Source organism: Anomaloglossus baeobatrachus, chromosome 6 (genome assembly GCF_048569485.1).
Source record: "Anomaloglossus baeobatrachus isolate aAnoBae1 chromosome 6, aAnoBae1.hap1, whole genome shotgun sequence".
Classification (NCBI taxonomy): domain Eukaryota; kingdom Metazoa; phylum Chordata; class Amphibia; order Anura; family Aromobatidae; genus Anomaloglossus; species Anomaloglossus baeobatrachus.
In genome coordinates, this window is record NC_134358.1 from 566,337,402 (window position 1) to 566,362,890 (window position 25,489).

General features: G+C 52.5%; 1 protein-coding gene across 2 annotated transcripts in view; it reads right to left on the reverse strand.

Moving 5' to 3' along the window:
- The window catches only part of LOC142243657 (microtubule-associated protein 4-like), a 37,054-nt gene extending 18,984 nt beyond the window's left edge, over window positions 1–18,070 (reverse strand). Inside the window, exons 1-2 of one of the 2 annotated variants that reach the window (XM_075315786.1) lie at window positions 17,916–18,070; window positions 1,761–1,800 (exon numbers count right to left, since the gene is read on the reverse strand). The gene's annotated coding sequence lies outside the window, so the exon portion shown is untranslated. The remainder of the gene's footprint in view (window positions 1–1,760; window positions 1,801–17,915) is intronic. The other variant, XM_075315785.1, reaches the window with a different exon arrangement.
- Between the last annotated feature and the right edge of the window lie 7,419 nt (window positions 18,071–25,489).

Sequence of the window (25,489 nt, forward strand, 5' to 3'; positions counted from 1 at the left end):
GACTGCAGCCACAGGGATCACATTTGCAGGACACAGTAACGTTTCTGTATGTAGCCAGGGTTGCGTGGATATAACCACATGTGCAAAGAAAAAAAAAAAAAAAATACAGAGACAGGAAGACGGAAAAAAAAGTGGCAACTGGAGCGTCAGAGCAACGACCGCTCCCAAGCTTCCCCCTGAGGACACAGCCAAAAATGACACATGAAACCTGGCAAAAACAAGAGAGGATGAGGCTGGTGAGCGAGCGGAGCACACAGGAGGCCGGCGGGCGAGCGGAGCACACAGGAGGCCGGCGGGCGAGCGGAGCAAGTGGAGCACATGGGCAGGACACAAGCATCCAGCATTAGGGGCACACGGACTACAAGGAGCAGCCATGACCGCGCGCCGGGGACCGATGAATACACAGCACACGCCAGAGATGAAAGCAGCACAGGAGCTTCACCAATACAAGGATACTGCTGTAACAAACCCTCAGCTGTAAAAAGAATCAGGCCTCTAGATGGGAAAAAAAATAAATAAAAATTCTTATCTGACGACAGCAAACAGATTTTCAAGGTTTTTGTGCATGGGCTGGACAGACCTTGAGGTTCACATTCACCCTCGCTCAGACCTTAAAGCGACCTCGACGAAAAAACAAAGGACTCGACGGAGTCAAACCTATTTCCTGCTAAATAAGAAACAAATCACTTCCAAAAAGGAAAGCCCGGCTTCCTAAAAAGGTTCGTCATGCAGGGTGTGTGGCCGGCGGCCAGCGTGTGAGTCACAGAGAGGAGGTCAGAAAACCGAGCAGAAAAGAATCAGACACAGGAGAACTGCTGCTCACAGGACCCCTACAATGAGCATTATACTACTGGAAACAGTCAGCAAGCTGGAATCAGACAAGAAACAGACAAGGGTGACGACCAGGGAGAGTAATCAGCAACCACAATACTACAAAGCATACAGTGGCTGAACCAGAATAGTGAGCGCAGCTCTGGAGTATAATACAGGAGGTAACTCAGGATCAGTAATGTAATGTATGTACACAGTGACTGCACAGGCAGAATAGTGAGTGCAGCTCTGGAGTATAATAGGATCAGTAATATAATGTATTATTCTACAGAGCGGCACTCACTGTTCTGCCTGTGCAGTCACTGTGTACATGCATCCCGAGTAACCTCCTGTATTCTCCAGAGCTGCACTCACTATTCTTCTGGTGCAGTCTGTGTACATACATTATATATTACGGATCCTGAGTTACCTCCTGTATGTACACAGTGACTGCATCAGCAGAATAGTGAGTGCAGCTCTGGAGTATAATACAGGAGGTAACTCAGGATCAGTAATGCACACAGTGACTGCACCAGCAGAATAAGGAGCACAGCTCTAAAGGATACTACAGGATGTACATTATAATAAAATCTACAAGATCCAGATTTCCATACACTGCTGCGCTCCACTACCAGGATAGCTCTTATATTTCTGTTTAGCCTGAGCCTCCTGTTTACAAACAGAATTATGGGTGACACATGCGGCTTATACAAAGACATGATTGGAATTTCTAACACTAACTACATAGCATGGGACTGTGATGATTCTCCCATGGGCGAGAGCTCTGCAGAGCATATAAAAAGCCAAAAATGACTGCGGCCCAGGAATCCGGAGCCTCCACCACCAGGGCATGTCCTTACGATACATCACAAGTAACGTCTGCTACGAAGATTGATAAACAAAAGCACAAGACGTATAGTGTGCGCTGTACAGTGACACGGATACTGTACCTGATCTGCAGCGTCCTGCGTTCACCCTCCTACAGGTTTCCTGTGAAGTAAAGAGACGCAGGTTACTAAGAAACACAGCATCGGACCAAGAACACAAGACAGACATTACAGGAACAAAAAGAAGCCAAAAAAGTCCTAGAGAAGGCGAGTGTCCTCCCCGGGTCCTGCAGGTCAGCCTCAGCGGATACGAGACAAGTCACCGATGTACGGACGGATACAGCAGCCTGCGACTGCGCCGTAACCCAACCTTCCCTAAAGACGGGCCAGCAATCTAAGAATTCTTGCTTGGGGTGTGCAGATTTATGCAAAGTTATTAGAATTTCTATATTCTGCAACAATACTAATATATATATATATATATATATATATATATATATATATATATATATATATATATATATATATATATATATATATATATATATATATATATATATATATATATATATATATATATATATAGATAAATGATATATATATATATATATATATATATATAAGAAAAAAAAAAGAAAACACCCATTTATTACCGTATAAAGGAGAATATAAAAGTTTACACACCCCAAGTTAAAAAAAATAAAATCCTACCAAGAACAATTTTACATTTTTTTCCTCCCTCTTTTAATGTTTCCTATAATCTATACAAATCCATTGAGAAAAACAGAAATCATTTATCCCCCCCGATAAAGAAAACAAAACTACAATTATCTATTTGCATTAGTGTTAACACCCTCCTATAATTGGGGATGTAGTGTTTAGAATCAGGCAGTCACAATTCCTCGTGTTACACAGTGGTCAGAGCTCGGCCACTGTCATTTACAGCAATTCTGATTCACCCCAGAGAAAGTCCCATTAATCCGGGAGGATTTTCCTGACGTTTTCTGGTCCGTAAACAGCTGACAACACAGCAAAGGGATCGCAGCGTTGAAAGCCATTGGTCACGAGAAGGTACAAAATAATTTCCTAGGTATTAGATCTACCATGGACACTATGAAGAGGTCATCAGGAAGTGGCTTAAATTTGGTACAACACTGACATTATCTAGAACTGGAGGCCCCTCAGAAAAACTAACAAAATTGGTACGGGACGTGAGCCGTCGACAGCAACATTAAAGGAGCTGCAGGAATTTCTGGCCATTCCTGGTTATGTTCTGCACATGACAACAAAATACGCCTGTGGGGTTGGGGAGCAAGACAGAAGCCTTTACGTACAAAGAAAAACCATTCACGCCTGACCTTTTCACCAAAACATTTAAAGTCTGCCAAAGGGTGCAAAGCCAACACTTCCCATCCCCACAGTGAGGCATGGTGGGGGCAGCATTGTGCTTTGGGGTCATTTTTCAGCAACTGGACCTGGGGCTTTACTCAAAGTGGAGGGAATTATGGACATTACAAATATCAGATTGTCAATTATGCATTAAAATCTTCAGGCCTGAGCCTTTCAGCTCGACAACGACCCCAAAATATATCCAAATTACCAAAAGAATGGCTTCTCCAGAAGATCAAAGTTCTGGAACAGCCCAGCCCTGGACCAAAGGGAAAATCTGGCTGTGACCTGGAGAGGGCGCTGTACGCAGACGTCGCCCCCGCAATCTGACAGATGTGGAGCGACTGCAATGGCGAGGGGGCAAAGATCGGCGATCCTAGATGTGCCATGTGATAGACTGGCCCAATAACACTGAACAATGTCATAAAAATTCAAAGGGGACTTCAGCAATGTATTAGTGTGAGGGTGTGCAGATATATGCAAGCACAATATAATAAGTTCTTTATATTTTCACCCAAAAACATTTCTCAGGAGGGGGGTGGGGGGGTGGCATCAAGGTGGAAACCGTTCTGAAATTATTGTCTTACATGACAAAAACCTGGCACTTTAACTGGGGTGTGTAGACTTTTTAAATCCACTGTGTATTAGGAGTCAGAACGGCTGTGGAGCTCTCCTTTAAACAATGTCCTGGTTGTTACAGCGCAGTGTATGAAGTAATGGGGCTCGCCGGCCTCTTCCGTGGAGGCTGTGGGCTGAATGCGGCCGCTCACCAGTGAATGACATCTTCTGCGCAGAGGTTTCCATAGTATTAATGAAGAAGCATTCCAAATAAATCACACAAAAGCCGTCTCTCTGCTCCGCGCTCGCTGCCTGCGCCGCCAAAACTGCGCGAACATGGCCATTGTCAGGGACATACTTTCAGCATTGCACAATCCCAGTGACTTCACCCCGTGCAGAGCATCTCACCGGCCTCCACATCCTCCATAATCCCAGAGACCTCACCCCGTGCAGAGTGTCTCACCGGCCTCCACATCCTCCATAATCCCAGTGACTTCACCCCGTGCAGAGCGTCTCACCAGCCTCCACATCCTCCATAATCCCAGTGACTTCACCCCGTGCAGAGCGTCTCACCAGCCTCCACATCCTCCATAATCCCAGTGACTTCACCCCGTGCAGAGCGTCTCACCAGCCTCCACATCCTCCATAATCCCAGTGACTTCACCCCGTGCAGAGCGTCTCACCAGCCTCCACATCCTCCATAATCCCAGTGACTTCACCCGTGCAGAGCGTCTCACCAGCCTCCACATCCTCCATAATCCCAGTGACTTCACCCCGTGCAGAGCATCTCACCAGCCTCCACATCCTCCATAATCCCAGAGCCTTCACCCCGTGCAGAGCATCTCACCAGCCTCCACATCCTCCATAATCCCAGTGACTTCACCCCGTGCAGAGCGTCTCACCAGCCTCCACATCCTCCATAATCCCAGAGCCTTCACCCCGTGCAGAGCATCTCACCAGCCTCCACATCCTCCATAATCCCAGAGCCTTCACCCCGTGCAGAGCGTCTCACCGGCCACCACATCCTCCATAATCCCAGTGACTTCACCCCGTGCAGAGCGTCTCACCAGCCTCCACATCCTCCATAATCCCAGTGACTTCACCCCGTGCAGAGCATCTCACCAGCCTCCACATCCTCCATAATCCCAGTGACTTCACCCCGTGCAGAGCGTCTCACCAGCCTCCACATCCTCCATAATCCCAGTGACTTCACCCCGTGCAGAGCATCTCACCAGCCTCCACATCCTCCATAATCCCAGTGACTTCACCCCGTGCAGAGCGTCTCACCGGCCACCACAATCACAAGAAAGACTTGTAACTGCCATCTTTTGTTGGCACATTTTTTAGGCTTCGTTCACATATAGCAGATTTGCATGCATCTTACAGGATTTATAAATGTGCAGCAAATTTTGCTTTGGCTGAGGAGCAGTAAAATCTGCAACATGTGAATATACCTTTAGACACAAGTGCGCGGAGGCAGAGGGTGTGACGGGTGCAGGGGCGCACTCCCACCCTTTATGATGCCCACCTTCGTTCTAGTGCCAGTTTATTAGCCGGATGGCCACCAGGCCTCCTGGGTTTTCGCGGTTACACTGTATGTAGCAGATTTTCCGCCTTCCCACACTGCAATCTCCAGTCCATCCCACAGCACAGAAATGTGAGGAATTTCAGAGACCGGCGGAATATCTGGGGGGGGGCTGCAGTCACCTACACACGACATTAGCATAAACACCATGATTGATGCCGGCGTATAAACTGCAGCAGTATAAAGCCAGCGCAGGTGCAAGAACGGCGCGAGTACAGGGCCGGCCATGTGTCACAGCAGAAAGCGCTGCAAGCGTCACATCATTTGGATGTCTATCTGCTTGCTGTCAGGGAATAGAGTCCTCATCTTCAGACCAATTCTTAGAGAGGAGCCTGTTACTGAGTCTAGCACAACTCTACTGCGATACTAAATACTGTCATTATATATCTGACAAACCCATAGTACAGGCGACCATGACAAACGCGTAATATACCCAATCAGAGAAATCTGCTTCTTTCTCCACTTATGAGCCAATTCTCCTTGACTCCTAGATTTAAAGGAAAAAAAATGCTAAAATGCACACAATGCGGATAGTCCAATCACTGAGGGGTCAGGTTACAGCTGCCTATAGAAGCTTATGGAGATGGGTGGCGGAGCAGAGAGACACAGGCTCAGTGTTTTATTTCACACCTGTCCTGGATTTGCAGCTACAACGCTCAGTATTGCTGTATAGCCTCCATGATGCTTCTTTTTAGTATTTCTTCTTCTCACCCCACTGGTGGATTCAGGGCTACTCTGCTCAGTATAGCTGTATGATGTCCTCCCTGCTGATGCTTTCTATTTGGCTGATCTCAGTGCTGGATTCACAGCTACCTTGCTCATTGCTGTTATATAATGTCCTTTAGGGCTCGGGTCCACTTGCACATAGCTTTTGATGAGAGAGCATGCGAAGCAATATGCGAATGATCCTCTGCTGCGGGTGTCTTGCGATCGTATCACAGCTGCGGATAAGGAGGGAGCAGCTTCTCCCTCTCCTCCACGGCCCGTCTCTGCATACATTGCACTGCGGTCGGATGACATGCGAGTGCAGTGCGATGTTTCACATGCACCCATAGACTTGTGCATGAGCCAAGACTGCTGCGATTTCTCATGCCGACATGGCATGAGAGAAGAATTGCAGATGGACACTTCCCCATAGTTTTACACTGGTGCGAGTGCAGTCCGATGTTTTATCAGATTGCACTCATCCATGCAAAATACAAGTGGAGCCGAGGTCTTATGCTGCTTCTTCCAAACATGAGCTACACAGACAAGGGAGAGCAGGAATTGAGGCCCCCCCCCCCCCCAAATGTCTGTATGAGAGACATCACATCCCATCTCCCCCATAAGCTCAGAGAACAGAAAAGAGGCTGCAGAGCGGAAAACTGGTGAAAAATGCAGAATATAAGATGAAAAATAACGCTCCTCTGGTATGGGCATGACAATACATTGTGAAAAGCCACCTGAAATTACTAGGCTTACCAAGACCAGAAGCTAAATGCAAAATCCACATCCAGCACAGAATGGTCCCCTCTGTTCACATCCTGAGCCCATCTTTAGGCTTTTGGGGGGGGGGGGGGGGGGGGGGGGAGGGGGTTTGGGGGGGGGTGTTCTGCCTTCGTCAGGGGAGGAGTGTTGGTGCCTTACATGCTGGGACCAACCGCACCCGGCGGACCGCGACGACTACGATCAGACTGATCTAAACACAGCCGCGAGCGGCACTATTCAGTCTCATACTTATGCGATAAACGCAGGTGTGAACAGAGCCGCAGCGATCCGCCCGCACCAACATCAACCATCTATGAAAGCATTGTAACCAAAATAGTGACCCTATTTATAATGGAATGTGTTGGCGCTATAGAAATAAAACTTATTATTATAGGCTGGATACTCGCTGTGGATTCCGATTGTCTCGTCTTAACAATGTCTTAGAAAACCCCTTTAACGAGGCCTCTCCTTGTTTTAAGTGCAGCAATTAAGCAGTAATCTGCCTCCGGAGGATTTAGCTGCCCTACTGTCGTTTGTGGTGACTTAACCTTATGTGACACAGCGGTTAATCTGAACAAGACATGCTGCAGTGTAAAGCATAGGGGAACAGCAAAGCATCACCTTGAGCCTTTTCAAAACAGAAGGTGGAACCATCACCACAAAGCCTTGTAGATAACGCACCTAAACTGGAGCAACTGGCCAAGGCTGAGGCCTAATGGAACAAAGCTGCACTGTAAAGCAAGGAGGAGAAGAAAAGCAGACTACACCTATAAAAATAAAAAGGTCTGTACAAATAAAGCGCAGTCCACTTTTTGAAAATGGTGACGTGACAGCAATAGGTAAATAACCCATCATTAACCATGTGATGTGCACGAATGGCCAAATACAATGACACGGCACCGAGCAACAATTCAGAGAGGAATGTCACATTTCTGCATCCAGTAATCCAGAACATCTGATCATCCAGCATGTCCCATTACAACCTATAACAGCGTGCGTCCCCCCCTCGTGTCATATTAGATCATGTGCTGTATAAGACGAGCCCCCGGGGGCAGAAGAAAGCGCCGACTCAGTAAATGGAAACGTGGGACAGAAGATAGACAGCACGACCGGAGGTGTAACGCGCCGCCCGGGACGTGGCCGGCTCATCCAGCTTTCCACTGACGGCGGCTGGAGACGGCCGTGCTGCGACTTGTTACCATTGACTCGTCTAGGAAACTCACGCTCCATTAACATCAGGTGGGAATCGGCCCAGATGCAAAACCACAAACCTTCCAGGAACTTCCTGCGGGAGCGAAACCTAAAAAGTGCCGCCATAGAGGGCAATGCTGCTCAGCAGTACGTATATTAACAGTGAGGCCACCCAGCTTTCCCAGAGATAGCAAGAGTAAGAGCAGGAGTGATAACGGGGGACCACACTAGTGCCACCGCCGCCGGTATACAACCACTGCGCAATCAATCATGGCTTAAACGCCGCCACGTGTTCTAGTTCACCATCCATGCACACAGCCGGAGTCACACCCGACCAGGAGCAATTATATGGCCATGAAATAAAGCTCCAACTATGAGAAGGTGACAGCGCGGTTTATGGAGCAGGAGATGGTAAATCCCCTATAAACACGGACAAATTACAGGGATTACTACACAGGGCCGGCCAAAATCCACCCCGCATGCATACAGGAGCGACAGCGGCCAGCCAGAGGTCACACAACATTGATTACAATGGAGCCCGTCAGGGGAGGGGTGGAAGCTGGAAACATTAGCAAGCACGAGGATCCGAGCGCCATCTACAAGGGCCAAACTGAGGTCTAGACGAAATCGGTAGAAGCATCTCCAAAGTGGCAGCAAATACCGCTGCCGGCCTACAAGGAAGAAGGGGGGGGGGGGGGGCACCAGACCGCGGTAGGTACTGACCAAGAGTGGTCCGGAGACTGACAGGGGACACGGCACCCAATGCCCATAGAGGAGGAGATAATAGGTCCATCTGGTCAAAACCAACTGCACTTCTACCCAAAACACAATGTACTGCTGGCTACGACAGAGGGGGGATTCAGGGCCCGCAGAGCAGCGCAGCCGCGACACAGGGGGAGTCAGGGCCCGCAGAGCGTCGCAGCTACGACAGAAAAGAGAGTCAGGGCCCGCAGAGCAGCGCAGCTATGATAGAAAGGAGTAAGAACACGCAGAGCATCGCAGCTATGATAGAAAGGAGTCAGGACACGCAGAGCATCACAGCTATGATAGAAAGGAGTCAGGACACGCAGAGCATCACAGCTATGATAGAAAGGAGTCAGGGCCCGCAGAGCAGCGCAGCTATGATAGAAAGGAGTCAGGACACGCAGAGCATCACAGCTATGATAGAAAGGAGTCAGGGCCCGCAGAGCAGCGCAGCTATGATAGAAAGGAGTAAGAACACGCAGAGCATCGCAGCTATGATAGAAAGGAGTCAGGACACGCAGAGCATTGCAGCTATGATAGAAAGGAGTCAGGACACGCAGAGCATCGCAGCTATGATAGAAAGGAGTCAGGACACGCAGAGCATCGCAGCTATGATAGAAAGGAGTCAGGACACGCAGAACATCACAGCTATGATAGAAAGGAGTCAGGACACGCAGAGCACCACAGCTATGATAGAAAGGAGTCAGGACACGCAGAGCATCGCAGCTATGATAGAAAGGAGTCAGGACACGCAGAGCATCGCAGCTATGATAGAAAGGAGTCAGGACACGCAGAGCATCGCAGCTATGATAGAAAGGAATAAGGACCCGCAGAGCATTGCAGCTATGATAGGAAGGAGTCAGGACACGCAGAGCATCGCAGCTATGATAGAAAGGAGTCAGGACACGCAGAGCATCGCAGCTATGATAGGAAGGAGTCCGGACACGCAGAACATCGCAGCTATGATAGAAAGGAGTCAGGACACGCAGAGCATCGCAGCTATGATAGAAAGGAGTCAGGACACGCAAAGCATCGCAGCTTGCAGACCACATCCTGAGCATATTAGTGCACACTATTAGACCTGCTGCATGAACATGTATCGCCATTTTCCACAAAGAAAAACATCCATTGTAATCTATGGAATTGGTCATATGTCAGGTTTCATCCGCGATACTGGAAAAAATATGGCCATCAGTGAGTGGCGGTATCTGTACTGTCTGTGCTGTTTGTGATCAACATTACAAAAGATGTGAAGGTTTGTCATTGAGTTATCCAGCCGTGACTATCACTGATGACACTTGGACCATTTTTTCATGTTTGTGAATGGAGATCTGACTTCGATCTGACAGACAGCGATTTCATTCCACACCATGTCCCAAAAATCAAGGCTGGACTGCCCAAGGCCCAGACAGGAAGTGTTGACATAGTCCCGGTGTGTGCAGCTCCTCTCTGCCTGCAGCTTCCATGCGGCAGTTCTCCCTCCTCTGTATTGGGATCCTGTGATGTCATGGCACAGCTATCTCCTCCTGACCACCGCCGGATCCTGCCAATAGCCGCCTCATCCCAGACAGAATGAACAGAAGGCGACCGGCCACGCCTGGAGCTGGAAGCCGTGTGTCATCAGCAACAAAGAGCAGAAGTGTCCAATATGGAAAGTGATCCGCTTTCGTCAGGCGAGGAAAGCACCAAATATTAATGAACCCAAGATACTTTGTGGCCCATTATTATGCAAGAAAACAAATGCTCTTTTTTTAATCCAAAATACCCCATGTGTCAGTGTATAGCTGTTATCATTGGCTCTAATACTCTATCCATGCAACAGGTGGATCAGGATGAACAAAGCTGCAGACAAAAAGCTGTCAAAATCATGTAGACAGTTTATATAAAAGGAAGAAGATAAATGGATGACAGCGGACAGTGAATGTACCCGGCCTCCCGGAGCCGATCCAGCGCTGCATTATCTTCTGCCCAAATTACACATCATAATCAACTATTAATAACTGCAACTCATTAAAAATGGATGACTGCACTGGGGATACCGGCGTCTGATGGAGTAAAGCCGACTCTGGTCTCTATAAGGCTATGTGCCCACGCTACAGGATTTATCGCGGATTTGACGCGGATTTTGCCGCGGATTTAGCGCGGATTTGCCGAAAATCTGCAGCAGCAGCACTTCCAAGCCATTTCAATGGCATTTTGGAAATGCTGTGCCCATGCTGCGGATTTTTCCGCTGCGGATTTTGCCGCGGATTTTGATGCGGAACAATCTGCAGCATGTCAATTGTTTGGTGCAGATTTTGTGCGGATTTTCTGTTTTGAATGGGGAAAAAAAAAAAAAATAAAATCCGCATCAAAATCCGCGGCAAATCCGCGGCAAATCCGCGGCAAATCCGCGGGTGCGGATTTGCCGCGAAAGTCGCGGATTTTCAGGCAAAAAAATCCGCAGGGACCTTTTACTGTGGGCACATAGTCTCTTCTTGTGTGCCTTAGGCTATGTGCTAATGAGAGGAAACAACGATCACCCCAGGTCAGCCTTACAAGATCCCCCCAAGAGGAAACAAAGCCCGATAATACATAGCACCTATACGAATGAGTGGTCGACCACATTTGTGTGCTCCGGCGGCTCTTCAATAAGGAAACCTGATGTGGCCCTTCCCTATGCAACCCGCCCATACGGAACGGCGCCCCCCCCTCTCCACGCAGCCCCCCCATACGGAACCACGTCCCCCCCATACGGAACGGCGGGCCTTCCCCCACGCAGCCCCCTCCCATACGGAACGACCCCCCCACGGAACGGCGGGCCTTCCCCCACGCAGCCCCCCCCATACGGAACGACCCCCCACGGAACGGCGGGCCTCTTCCCCCACGCAGCCCCCCCCCATACGGAACGACCCCCCCTACGGAACGGCGGGCCTCTTCCCCCACGCAGCCCCCCCCATACGGAACGACCCCCCCCACGGAACGGCGGGCCTTCCCCCACGCAGCCCCCCCCATACGGAACGGCGGGCCTTCCCCCACGCAGCCCCCCCCATACGGAACGGCGGGCCTTCCCCCACGCAGCCCCCCCCATACGGAACGGCGGGCCTTCCCCCACGCAGCCCCCCCCATACGGAACGACCCCCCCCATGGAACGGCGAGCCTTCCCCCACGCAGCCCTCTATATTGAACAATGGGCCCCATCTGCCACAGATGATGAAAATTAAAAGTTTAATCTCAGCACTGTGGCCCCTACACTTTTTTTAATCTTCTCTTTTGAGCCAGCGCCTCATGCCGTGCAGGAAACAGTAGCTGCTCCCATTAATTGAACAGATTTACCAGTCCCGTCATTCACAGGAACAGCGAGGTCCCACAGGTCAGACCCCTCCAGCCCAGGGGGAGGGAAGTCGAAGGGCCGCAGCATCAATTGGAGATTTTCTGAGAAGTCTGCAATGTAAACAGTCCAGTAGTGCAGACCTGAAATCCTCGTCACTGCGGATTTTACTATTTGAAATGGTAAATGTGCAGAAACACCAGACACATTTCTGCAACAAGAGAGTTTTTTTGCTACCACAGATTCCCCTAGCCTTTACATTATGTCCCTAAGTGACATATCCCCTGCGGAAAATCTGCAGCAGAAAAGCAGCAAACGTTTCCCTCTTGTCACACACATGGACGTCCACCGATTAACTTCCTATGGACTTCCAATCTGCGACGCAGGTAACTTTCTGCAGCGAGGAAAGCAGTTTCTGTAAAGCTCATTCACAGACCTGGTGCAAGATTACAATGCTAAAATCTGCGCTACGTGGGAAAAGACCCCGACGATCCCACCGGGGATGAGCGGAGTCAACTTTCCCCTCTAGTGGCTGAAGAAACAAGACTAAAGTCGGCTGAAGCCGCCGATATCGAGAGGTTCTGCTGAATGTCGCAGAAAGATCCGGCAAGTCCAATTTCCTTTTATTTTCTAGACTAACCCCTTACAGATTATATCGGACATTGGCTCTCAGAGTATAGGAGCCAGCGTTCCTGTGTATGGGAGGGTCGGCCGGAGATGGGGGGCTTTACGGTCATCCCAAGGCAGCCATAACCGCACACGCGAGACGTGCGCTTACAGGGGGGCCGCTCTCAATTAGTTCCCTATTTAGGAAGCGCAGCTCTTCCCTCCTCTCTAAACTATTTTTCTAACCAGAAAAATTAAAGTTTTCGTTACGCCAGAGCTGCAAAAAAAGCAAGAAGGAAAGGGTACGGGGATTTCACCCGCCAAGTGTGGAGATGCCAGCCATTAACCATTTCACAGCCAGCCATAGCATATGCAATCTGTACTGTCCCATAACTTGCAGATATACGGCGCCGTACGGTGCCTCTGCGCAGCATTATGGCACTTCCTACAAAACAGAGGAAAATAAATAGCATGGCATGATCTTGGATGCTGCAATAGTTTGGCAGGTTGTCAATGAGTGAAGGCAGAGGTTTAGGATGATCGTACGCAGCAGACGAGGCCTCGGGCTGCACTCAGACAGGTGAAATACAGGAAAACTTGTCCTGACGGGATGTGAATCAGCTCCTGGCACCAAACACAGTCCTCCTGCAAGGAGCTGCCCTGGCCGTGAGAATCGATCCGGCGCCCACATAGGTGGTCTGAATCTGTGACATAAGGTGTGAACAGAGCCGCACAGCATGGCAGCCACCTGTAAGCTGCAAGACGGGAACGTCTCCCAATAGTAGAAAGTTATATATTGTTCCATGTCGGGTAAAACGTGCACATTACTCAAGTACTGGTGGAGTGGTATTGAGTGCAACGCACAAATTCCTCCTCATCAGTGTCAATGAACGACTGCGCTTACGGCCATAGATGCTGTCTGTGTGCGCCGGCCCTTAATCACAGGTCTGGTGATGGCAGCAGGATTGGCAGCCGCCTGTCCTCGTGTGCCCTCGCAGCGGCCAGGATCAGGATTCACCATAAGGTACTTATACAGCCGGTCACAGCAGACAGACGAGTATGATGGGAGAATCGGACTCCATATTTCTACTTAAACAAGGTCATAGCAATGGTTTGAGGTGTGGGGGGGGGGGGGGGTGTTCAGGGTCCAGCAGTCAGATCTCCACAGACCCTCGGTGCATATATAATCTTTATATAAGGATTTGTACATTTTATAAAAGGGACCATTTCACCTCCTCTCCAGAGACAGAATTATACACTCGAGCTGCTGAATGTCGGGCGGTGACCACGACTAACCACAGCCCTGCGTGCAGAAGTAACTGTGCACTTCATATCAGAGCGGGCGGGAAATACGTCAGCACAACCCCTTTAAGGGTCTTCCTTTCCCTCCTACCTAGAAAAGGCGCAGAGATGATCCAGCTGCAATGGAAAGAAGCAAAACTGACACTAGACACAGTCAGCCACCACCACGGCGTAGAAGGGGCCAGTCCTTCACACGTCAAGAGGCAGATTATACTGAGTTTTCTGTAAATATAACAATCCCATCAGGTAACAGGACAGACAGCGCGCGACAGTGTCAGACCCGGCCCCAGCTGACTGCAGAGGGCGAAAGAACCACATCCAGACATCAGCCAGCCCCGCAGAACACCCACACCTGCAGCGCTGCGCATCACAGGTGACACAGCAATCTGCACATCTGAGCCTCAGTACTTTGCTCTTTCACCCCGAGCTCTGCATGTAAACAGCCAGTGACACGGTAATAGACATTTCATTGTATACATTCCTTCATAACACACCGCCTGTACACGACACTACGGGGCGCCCCCAGCCTGCACACGACACTACGGGGCGCCCCCAGCCTGCACACGACACTACGGGGCGCCCCCAGCCTGCACACGACACTACGGGGCGCCCCCAGCCTGCACACGACACTACGGGGCGCCCCCAGCCTGCACACGACACTACGGGGCGCCCCCAGCCTGCACACGACACTACGGGGCGCCCCCAGCCTGCACACGACACTACGGGGCGCCCCCAGCCTGCACACGACACTACGGGGCGCCCCCAGCCTGCACACGACACTACGGGGCGCCCCCAGCCTGCACACGACACTACGGGGCGCCCCCAGCCTGCACACGACACTACGGGGCGCCCCCAGCCTGCACACGACACTACGGGGCGCCCCCAGCCTGCACACGACACTACGGGGCGCCCCCAGCCTGCACACGACACTACGGGGCGCCCCCAGCCTGCACACGACACTACGGGGCGCCCCCAGCCTGCACACGACACTACGGGGCGCCCCCAGCCTGCACACGACACTACGGGGCGCCCCCAGCCTGCACACGACACTACGGGGCGCCCCCAGCCTGCACACGACACTACGGGGCGCCCCCAGCCTGCACACGACACTACGGGGCGCCCCCAGCCTGCACACGACACTACGGGGCGCCCCCAGCCTGCACACGACACTACGGGGCGCCCCCAGCCTGCACACGACACTACGGGGCGCCCCCAGCCTGCACACGACACTACGGGGCGCCCCCAGCCTGCACACGACACTACGGGGCGCCCCCAGCCTGCACACGACACTACGGGGCGCCCCCAGCCTGCACACGACACTACGGGGCGCCCCCAGCCTGCACACGACACTACGGGGCGCCCCCAGCCTGCACACGACACTACGGGGCGCCCCCAGCCTGCACACGACACTACGGGGCGCCCCCAGCCTGCACACGACACTACGGGGCGCCCCCAGCCTGCACACGACACTACGGGGCGCCCCCAGCCTGCACACGACACTACGGGGCGCCCCCAGCCTGCACACGACACTACGGGGCGCCCCCAGCCTGCACACGACACTACGGGGCGCCCCCAGCCTGCACACGACACTACGGGGCGCCCCCAGCCTGCACACGACACTACGGGGCGCCCCCAGCCTGCACACGACACTACGGGGCGCCCCCAGCCTGCACACGACACTACGGGGCGCCCCCAGCCTGCACACGACACTACGGGGCGCCCCCAGCCTGCACACGACACTACGGGGCGCCCCCAGCCTGCACACGACACTACGGGGCGCCCCCAGCCTGCACACGACACTACGGGGCGCCCCCAGCCTGCACACGACACTACGGGGCGCCCCCAGCCTGCACACGACACTACGGGGCGCCCCCAGCCTGCACACGACACTACGGGGCGCCCCCAGCCTGCACACGACACTACGGGGCGCCCCCAGCCTGCACACGACACTACGGGGCGCCCCCAGCCTGCACACGACACTACGGGGCGCCCCCAGCCTGCACACGACACTACGGGGCGCCCCCAGCCTGCACACGACACTACGGGGCGCCCCCAGCCTGCACACGACACTACGGGGCGCCCCCAGCCTGCACACGACACTACGGGGCGCCCCCAGCCTGCACACGACACTACGGGGCGCCCCCAGCCTGCACACGACACTACGGGGCGCCCCCAGCCTGCACACGACACTACGGGGCGCCCCCAGCCTGCACACGACACTACGGGGCGCCCCCAGCCTGCACACGACACTACGGGGCGCCCCCAGCCTGCACACGACACTACGGGGCGCCCCCAGCCTGCACACGACACTACGGGGCGCCCCCAGCCTGCACACGACACTACGGGGCGCCCCCAGCCTGCACACGACACTACGGGGCGCCCCCAGCCTGCACACGACACTACGGGGCGCCCCCAGCCTGCACACGACACTACGGGGCGCCCCCAGCCTGCACACGACACTACGGGGCGCCCCCAGCCTGCACACGACACTACGGGGCGCCCCCAGCCTGCACACGACACTACGGGGCGCCCCCAGCCTGCACACGACACTACGGGGCGCCCCCAGCCTGCACACGACACTACGGGGCGCCCCCAGCCTGTACACGACACTACGGGGCGCCCCCAGCCTGTACACGACACTACGGGGCGCCCCCAGCCTGTACACGACACTACGGGGCGCCCCCAGCCTGTATACGACACTACGGGGCGCCCCCATCGCTGCCTGTATACGACACTACGGGGCGCCCCCACCGCTGCCTGTATACGACACTACGGGGCGCCCCCACCGCTGCCTGTATACTATGTGTGCACACACTACAGGAGCACCTTCACCAAACTCCCCACACACTGACGCCTGTATACTAAATGAGAACACACCATCACTGCCTGTATACTACACTGCATGCACACCATCGGTGCCCGTTGGCACTCAGCCACCACCTTCCACACCGCCACTTATATACCACCCTGTTTAATACACGGCAGCCACCACCACTGCCTGTACACTGAACTGTCCCAGGATCAACTTTTATTGGAGCCTCTGAATATGGGTCTGCAGACACGCTGTCCTCTGCGCCCCGTCCCCTCTCCCCATTCATGGCCTGTACACCGGCTGACAATTTTAACTTCATTCCTTACAAATCATATACAAGAACACTGCAGTAAATATGGCCTGTATAGAGGGTGGGTACAAATACACCAGAGAACGGAACCGCACCAGGCTGGAGGAGGCCCCAAAACCAGTACAGAAAAAGGGGAGCAGCAGTCACTCACAGCCCCCCAGGCCCAGTATACAGGAGGGCAGCAGTCACTCACAGCCCCCCCCCCTCCCCCCAGGCCCAGTATACAGGGGGGCAGCAGTCACTCACAGCCCCCCCCTCCCCCAAGGCCCAGTATACAGGGGGGCAGCAGTCACTCACAGCCCCCCCCTCCCCCAAGGCCCAGTATACAGGGGGGCAGCAGTCACTCACAGCCCCCCCCTCCCCCAAGGCCCAGTATACAGGGGGCAGCAGTCACTCACAGCCCCCCCCCTCCCCCCAGGCCCAGTATACAGGAGGGCAGCAGTCACTCACAGCCCCCCCTCCCAGGCCCAGTATACAGGGGGCAGCAGTCACTCACAGCCCCCCCCTCCCAGGCCCAGTATACAGGAGGGCAGCAGTCACTCACAGCCCCCCCTCCCAGGCCCAGTATACAGGAGGGCAGCAGTCACTCACAGCCCCCCCTCCTCCCCCCAGGCCCAGCATACAGGGGGGCAGCAGTCACTCACAGCCCCCCCCCCCTCCCCCCAGGCCCAGTATACAGGGGGGCAGCAGTCACTCACAGCCCCCCCCCTCCCCCCAGGCCCAGCATACAGGGGGGCAGCAGTCACTCACAGCCCCCCCCCTCCCCCCAGGCCCAGTATACAGGAGGGCAGCAGTCACTCACAGCCCCCCCTCCCAGGCCCAGTATACAGGAGGGCAGCAGTCACAGCCCCCAGGCCCAGTATACAGGAGGGAGTAGTTACAATGCAGCCCGTTGGGCGCAGTCGGTCAGGATGAAGCATGGGCGGAGGGCGCAGTCGGTCGGGCAGTGCGCGGAGCCCCCGGAGCAGTATGACGGACACATGCAGCCTCCCTCGGATACTTACTCGGACACCGGCGCCCGTTCTCCTCCGCACGGATAACCTGAGCGATAAATCTCGGCTCCTCACACACGGCCGCCACCGTTAGAGCCGCAGAAACCTCGAGAGACCGGCCGCTCCCCCTCACCGAGGCGACTGACAGACTGCCAGGCCAGCCAATCACAAGTAGCGATGGAACACTAGCCGGTCCGCCCAGCCAATGGTTTAACACAGTGCAGCCGAAGGGCGGAGCCAGAAGCAGCGTCTGGGGGCCCGCCAATCAGAAGGCCAGAAATACTCCCTTTGCCGCAGCTGGCAAAGAGGTGGGACTTAACTAGACAGGCGGATAATGGACAGGAGGATCCAGCCAATGAGCAGGGCGTATGAAGGCGCCTTCAGCCAGTAGGAGTGGCGGGGTAATATCCGACACTTATAAATTGAACGTTATCCCGTCAGCTGACAGTGGAAAATGCGCAGATTTGCGGCGTTAGTTAAGATACGACAGCTGGAGCCCCGCCCTCACATTATACGTATAATTTAGTCTTCTCCAGTCAGGGCGCTATTAGCCAATCAAGGTCAAGGTGGGGTCGTGATTGATAGGTGTATGCGTCATGTTTAGCCAATAGGATTGCGAGAGAAGGGCGTGGCTCGCAGAGCTGGGATTTCCCGCTGGATTTCTGTCAGGGGAAGCGGCAGTGTCCCTCCCGGCTCCGGGGCGGCGGCAGTAGTGACCCTCCCTGTCAGGCTTTATCATGGAAGAGTTATATTCTTTTTTAATTTTTTTTTTCCAGGAATTTTTTTAGGTCAGATAGTGATTGGTGTTTTTGTTTATACCATAATCTGTTCAAAATACTGGGATATTTATTATACAGGTGCGGCAATGCTATATATGGCAGGATATCTATTATACAGGTGGTGGCAGTGCCGTATATGGTGGGATATCTATTATACAGGTGGCGGCAGTGCCGTATATGGTGGGATATCTATTATACAGGTGGCGGCAGTGCCGTATATGGTGGGATATCTATTATACAGGTGGCGGCGGTGCCGTATATGGCAGGATATCTATTATACAGGTGGTGGCAGTGCCGTATATGGTGGGATATCTATTATACAGGTGGCGGCAGTGCCGTATATGGTGGGATATCTATTATACAGGTGGTGGCAGTGCCGTATATGGCAGGATATCTATTATACAGGTGGCGGCAGTGCCGTATATGGTGGGATATCTATTATACAGGTGGTGGCAGTGCCGTATATGGCAGGATATCTATTATACAGGTGGTGGTGCCGTATATGGTGGGATATCTATTATACAGGTGCGGCAATGCTATACATGGCAGGATATCTATTATACAGGTGGCGTCAGTGCCGTATATGGTGGGATATCTATTATACAGGTGGCGGCAGTGCCGTATATGGTGGGATATCTATTATACAGGTGGTGGCAGTGCCGTATATGGCAGGATATCTATTATACAGGTGGCGGCAGTGCCGTATATGGTGGGATATCTATTATACAGGTGGCGGCAGTGCCGTATATGGTGGGATATCTATTATACAGGTGGTGGCGGTGCCGTATATGGCAGGATATCTATTATACAGGTGGTGGCGGTGCCGTATATGGTGGGATATCTATTATACAGGTGGCGGCGGTGCCGTATATGGTGGGATATCTATTATACAGGTGGCGGCAGTGCCGTATATGGTGGGATATCTATTATACAGGTGGCGGCAGTGCCGTATATGGTGGGATATCTATTATACAGGTGGCGGCAGTGCCGTATATGGTGGGATATCTATTATACAGGTGGTGGCAGTGCCGTATATGGTGGGATATCTATTATACAGGTGGTGGCGGTGCCGTATATGGTGGGATATCTATTATACAGGTGGCGGCGGTGCCGTATATGGTGGGATATCTATTATACAGGTGGTGGCGGTGCCGTATATGGTGGGATATCTATTATACAGGTGGCGGCAGTGCCGTATATGGTGGGATATCTATTATACAGGTGGTGGTGCCGTATATGGTGGGATATCTATTATACAGGTGGTGGTGCCGTATATGGTGGGATATCTATTATACAGGTGGCGGCAATGCTATATATGGCAGGATATCTATTATACAGGTGGTGGCGGTGCCGTATATGGTGGGATATCTATTATACAGGTGGTGGCAGTGCCGTATATGGTGGGATATCTATTATACAGGTGGTGGCAGTGCCGTATATGGCAGGATATCTATTATACAGGTGGCGGCAGTGCCGTATATGGTGGGATATCTATTATACAGGTGGCGGCAGTGCCGTATATGGTGGGATATCTATTATACAGGTGGTGGCGGTGCCGTATATGGCGGGATATCTATTATACAGGTGGTGGCGGTGCCGTATATGGTGGGATATCTATTATACAGGTGGCGGCGGTGCCGTATATGGTGGGATATCTATTATACAGGTGGCGGCAGTGCCGTATATGGTGGGATATCTATTATACAGGTGGCGGCAGTGCCGTATATGGTGGGATATCTATTATACAGGTGGTGGCAGTGCCGTATATGGTGGGATATCTATTATACAGGTGGTGGCGGTGCCGTATATGGTGGGATATCTATTATACAGGTGGCGGCGGTGCCGTATATGGTGGGATATCTATTATACAGGTGGTGGCGGTGCCGTATAAGGTGGGATATCTATTATACAGGTGGCGGCAGTGCCGTATATGGTGGGATATCTATTATACAGGTGGCGGCAGTGCCGTATATGGTGGGATATCTATTATACAGGTGGCGGCAGTGCCGTATATGGTGGGATATCTATTATACAGGTGGCGGCAGTGCCGTATATGGTGGGATATCTATTATACAGGTGGTGGCGGTGCCGTATATGGCGGGATATCTATTATACAGGTGGTGGCGGTGCCGTATATGGCAGGATATCTATTATACAGGTGGTGGCGGTGCCGTATATGGTGGGATATCTATTATACAGGTGGCGGCGGTGCCGTATATGGTGGGATATCTATTATACAGGTGGCGGCAGTGCCGTATATGGTGGGATATCTATTATACAGGTGGCGGCAGTGCCGTATATGGTGGGATATCTATTATACAGGTGGCGGCAGTGCCGTATATGGTGGGATATCTATTATACAGGTGGCGGCAGTGCCGTATATGGTGGGATATCTATTATACAGGTGGTGGCGGTGCCGTATATGGTGGGATATCTATTATACAGGTGGCGGCAGTGCCGTATATGGCGGGATATCTATTATACAGGTGGTGGCGGTGCCGTATATGGCAGGATATCTATTATACAGGTGGTGGCGGTGCCGTATATGGTGGGATATCTATTATACAGGTGGTGGCGGTGCCGTATATGGCGGGATATCTATTATACAAGTGGTGGTGGTGCCATATATGGCGGGATATCTATTATACAGGTGGCGGCGGTGCCGTATATGGTGGGATATCTATTATACAGGTGCGGCAATGCTATACATGGCAGGATATCTATTATACAGGTGGCGGCGGTGCCGTATATGGTGGGATATCTATTATACAGGTGCGGCAATGCTATACATGGCAGGATATCTATTATACAGGTGGTGGCAGTGCCGTATATGGTGGGATATCTTTTATACAGGTGGCGGCGGTGGCGTATATGGTGGGATATCTATTATACAGGTGGCGGCAGTGCCGTATATGGTGGGATATCTATTATACAGGTGGCGGCGGTGCCGTATATGGTGGGATATCTATTATACAGGTGGCGGCAGTGCCGTATATGGTGGGATATCTATTATACAGGTGGCGGCGGTGCCGTATATGGTGGGATATCTATTATACAGGTGGCAGCAGTGCCGTATATGGTGGGATATCTATTATACAGGTGGCGGCAGTGCCGTATATAGAAGGATATCTATTATACAGGTGGTGGCGGTGCCGTATATAGAAGGATATCTATTATACAGGTGGTGGCGGTGCCGTATATGGTGGGATATCCATTATACAGGTGGCGACGGTGCCGTATATAGAAGGATATCTATTATACAGGTGGTGGCGGTGCCGTATATGGCGGGATATCTATTAGACAGGTCCTGGCAGTGTTACATTATTATTATTTATTATTATAGCGCTATTTATTTCATGGCGCTTTACAAGTGAAAAAGGGTATACATAAAAACTAGTACAACAATCATTAACAGTACAAAACAGACAGGTACAGGAGGAGAGAGGACCCTGCCCGCGAGGGCTCACAGTCTACAGGAAGAGAGAGGACCCTGCCCGCGAGGGCTCACAGTCTACAGGAGGAGAGAGGACCCTGCCCGCGAGGGCTCACAGTCTACAGGAGGAGAGAGGACCCTGCCCGCGAGGGCTCACAGTCTACAGGAGGAGAGAGGACCCTGCCCGCGAGGGCTCACAGTCTACAGGAGGAGAGAGGACCCTGCCCGCGAGGGCTCACAGTCTACAGGGAATTGGTGAGGGTACAATAGGTGAGGACAGAGCCGATTGCGCAGTGGTGTACTGGACTGAGGCTTGTTGGAAGAAATGGGTCTTCAGGTTCCTCTTGAAACTTTTCATGGTAGGAGAGGGTCTGATATGTTGGGGTACACAGTTCCAGAGTATGGGGGAGGCACGGGAGAAATCTTGTATGTGATTGTGGGAAGAGGAGATAAGAGAGGAGTAGAGAAGGAGATCTTGTGAGGATCTGAGGTTGCGTGCAGGTAGGTACCGGGAGACTAGGTCACAGATGTAGGGAGGAGACAGGTTGTGCATGGCTTTGTATGTCATGGTTAATGTTTTGAACTGGAGTCGTTGGGCGATGGGAAGCCAGTGAAGGGATTGGCAGAGTGGCGAGGCTGGGGAGTAGCGAGGGGAGAGGTGGATTAAGCGGGCCACAGAGTTTAGGATAGATTGGAGGGGTGCAAGAGTGTTGGAAGGGAGGCCAGAGAGCAGGAGGTTGCAGTAGTCGAGGCGGGAGATGATGAGGGCATGCACTAATGTTTTTGCTGATTCTTGGTTAAGGAAAGCATGGACTTGGGAGATATTTTTGAGTTGTAATCGGCATGAGGTGAAGAGGGCTTGGATGTGTGGCTTGAAGGATAGAGCAGAGTCGAGGGTTACTCCAAGGCAACGAGCTTGTGAGACTGGGGAGAGTGAGCAGCCATCGAGTTTGATGGAAAGGCTTGTTGGAGGAGTTGAATGAGGAGGAGGAAAGACAATGAACTCTGTTTTGTCCATGTTAAGCTTTAGGAATCGTGCAGAGAAGAAGGATGAAATAGCAGAGAGACATTGTGGGATTCTGGTTAGTAGGGAGGAGATGTCAGGTCCAGAGAGGTAGATCTGTGTGTCATCGGCATAGAGATGATACTGGAAGCCGTGGGACTCTATGAGCTGTCCCAGGCCGAAGGTGTAGATGGAGAACAGCAGGGGTCCAAGAACTGAACCTTGGGGGACCCCGACAGATAGGGGCGAGATGAGGAAGTGGTGTGAGAATGGGAGACGATGAAAGTTCGGTCAGTTAGGTATGAGGAGATCCAAGATAGGGCCAAGTCTGTGATGCCCAGAGATGAGAGAATCTGTAGTAGGAGGGAATGGTCTACTGTGTCGAAGGCAGAGGACAGGTCCAGGAGGAGGACAGAGTAGTGTAGAGGGCAGAGGACAGGTCCAGGAGGAGGAGGACAGAGTAGTGTCGCTTTGCTTTGGCGGTTAGTAGGTCATTGGTGGCTTTAGGGCAGTTTCAGTAGAATGATGCGGTCGGAAGCCAGATTGTAGCTGGTCAAAGAGGGAGCAGGAGGAGAGATACAAGGACAGTTCAAGATGGACATGCTGTTCTAGTAGTTTTGAGGCATAGGGGAGAAGGGATATGGGGCGATAGCTAGACACAGAGGATGGCTCAAGGGAGGGCTATTTGAGGATGGGTGTGATGGAGGCATGTTTAAAGCATGAAGGGAATACACCAGTTGATAGTGATAGGTTGAAGAGATGGGTTAGGGCTGGGATGAGGATTTCGGTGATGTTGGGGATGAGGTGCGACGGGAGCCGGTCAAGTGCACAGGTGGTTAGATGTGATATATGGAGGGATATCTATTAACGGGTGGAGGCGGTGCCGTATATGGCTGGATATCTATTATACAGGTCCTGGCAATGTCGTATATGGCGGCATATCTATTATACAGGTGAAGAGGCAAAAAGGAGCAGGAGACGTATGATGGGCTGCGGCATAACAGGATCGGCCGCTGATGCACCGACAGACCCCTCCGAGCATCAACCTTATTGTCATTAATTGTTTCTTTTCGCCATTGTCTTTTTATCCGTAGAGTAACAATAACCCATCTACACTATTTCCGGGTCATGTGAATGGGGAATGAAATATCTTTCTCATTTGCTCTGGATACGGTACATCTGACCACGTGACTGAGGACGGGTATGACGGGATAACTGCCCATTAATTATGAGGCTTGTTTACTAGAATTCCTGTTCTGCGGCAGAAGCCGTGTCGCTGGATACCGATGGCTTTAGTTCCGGCTGATTTATGACTTGTTTGTATAGCATGCTGTACTGAGCAGCTGTATATATGACCGCTACATGGTAACCAAACTGACTCTGCCTGAAACCTACATTCTGCAGGAACATTGCTATTGCTTCTTATTGTTATCAGACACTTCAGGCTGCGGAAACGCTGAGCATAAAGGCTTCCATACATCAACTAAAGTTGGCTGAACCCACCGATATCAGAAAAATCAGAATAAAGTGTATGGCAGCACCCCTACCTCTCCCATTTTTGCCCCCCGAAAGATTATGTTGCGGGAGAGAAGTATCTGGCACATTGGATTTCCACAGGTCTAGAATTTTGTCCTCTGGGATGTATGTTCCTGCTACAGCAGTCTGGAGGGCGTTGAGGAGCCTGGAGAACACAGGGGAGTCTGGAGGGCATGGAGAATCCTGGAGAACGCAGGGGAATCTGGAGGAAGGCGGAAGAGCCTGGAGGGCACAGGGGAATCTGGAGGAAGGTAGAAGAGCCTGGAGGGCACAGGAGAATCTGGAGGAAGCCAGAGGAGCCTGGAGGGCACAGGGGAATCTGGAGGAAGCCAGAGGAGCCTGGAGGGCACAGGGGAATCTGGAGGAAGCCAGAGGAGCCTGGAGGGCACAGGGGAATCTGGAGGAAGCCAGAGGAGCCTGGAGGGCACAGGGGAATCTGGAGGGCGTGGAGAATCCTGGAGAACACAGGAAAATCTGGAGGGCATGGAGAAGCCTGGAGAACACAGGAGAATCTGGAGGAAGGCGGAAGAGCCTGGAGGGCACAGGGCAATCTGGAGGAAGGCAGAGGAGCCTGGAGGGCACAGGAGAATCTGGAGGAAGGCAGAGGAGCCTGGAGGGCACAGGGGAATCTGGAGGAAGCCAGAGGAGCCTGGAGGGCACAGGGGAATCTGGAGGAAGCCAGAGGAGCCTGGAGGGCACAGGGGAATCTGGAGGAAGCCAGAGGAGCCTGGAGGGCACAGGGGAATCTGGAGGGCGTGGAGAATCCTGGAGAACACAGGAAAATCTGGAGGGCATGGAGAAGCCTGGAGAACACAGGAGAATCTGGAGGAAGGCG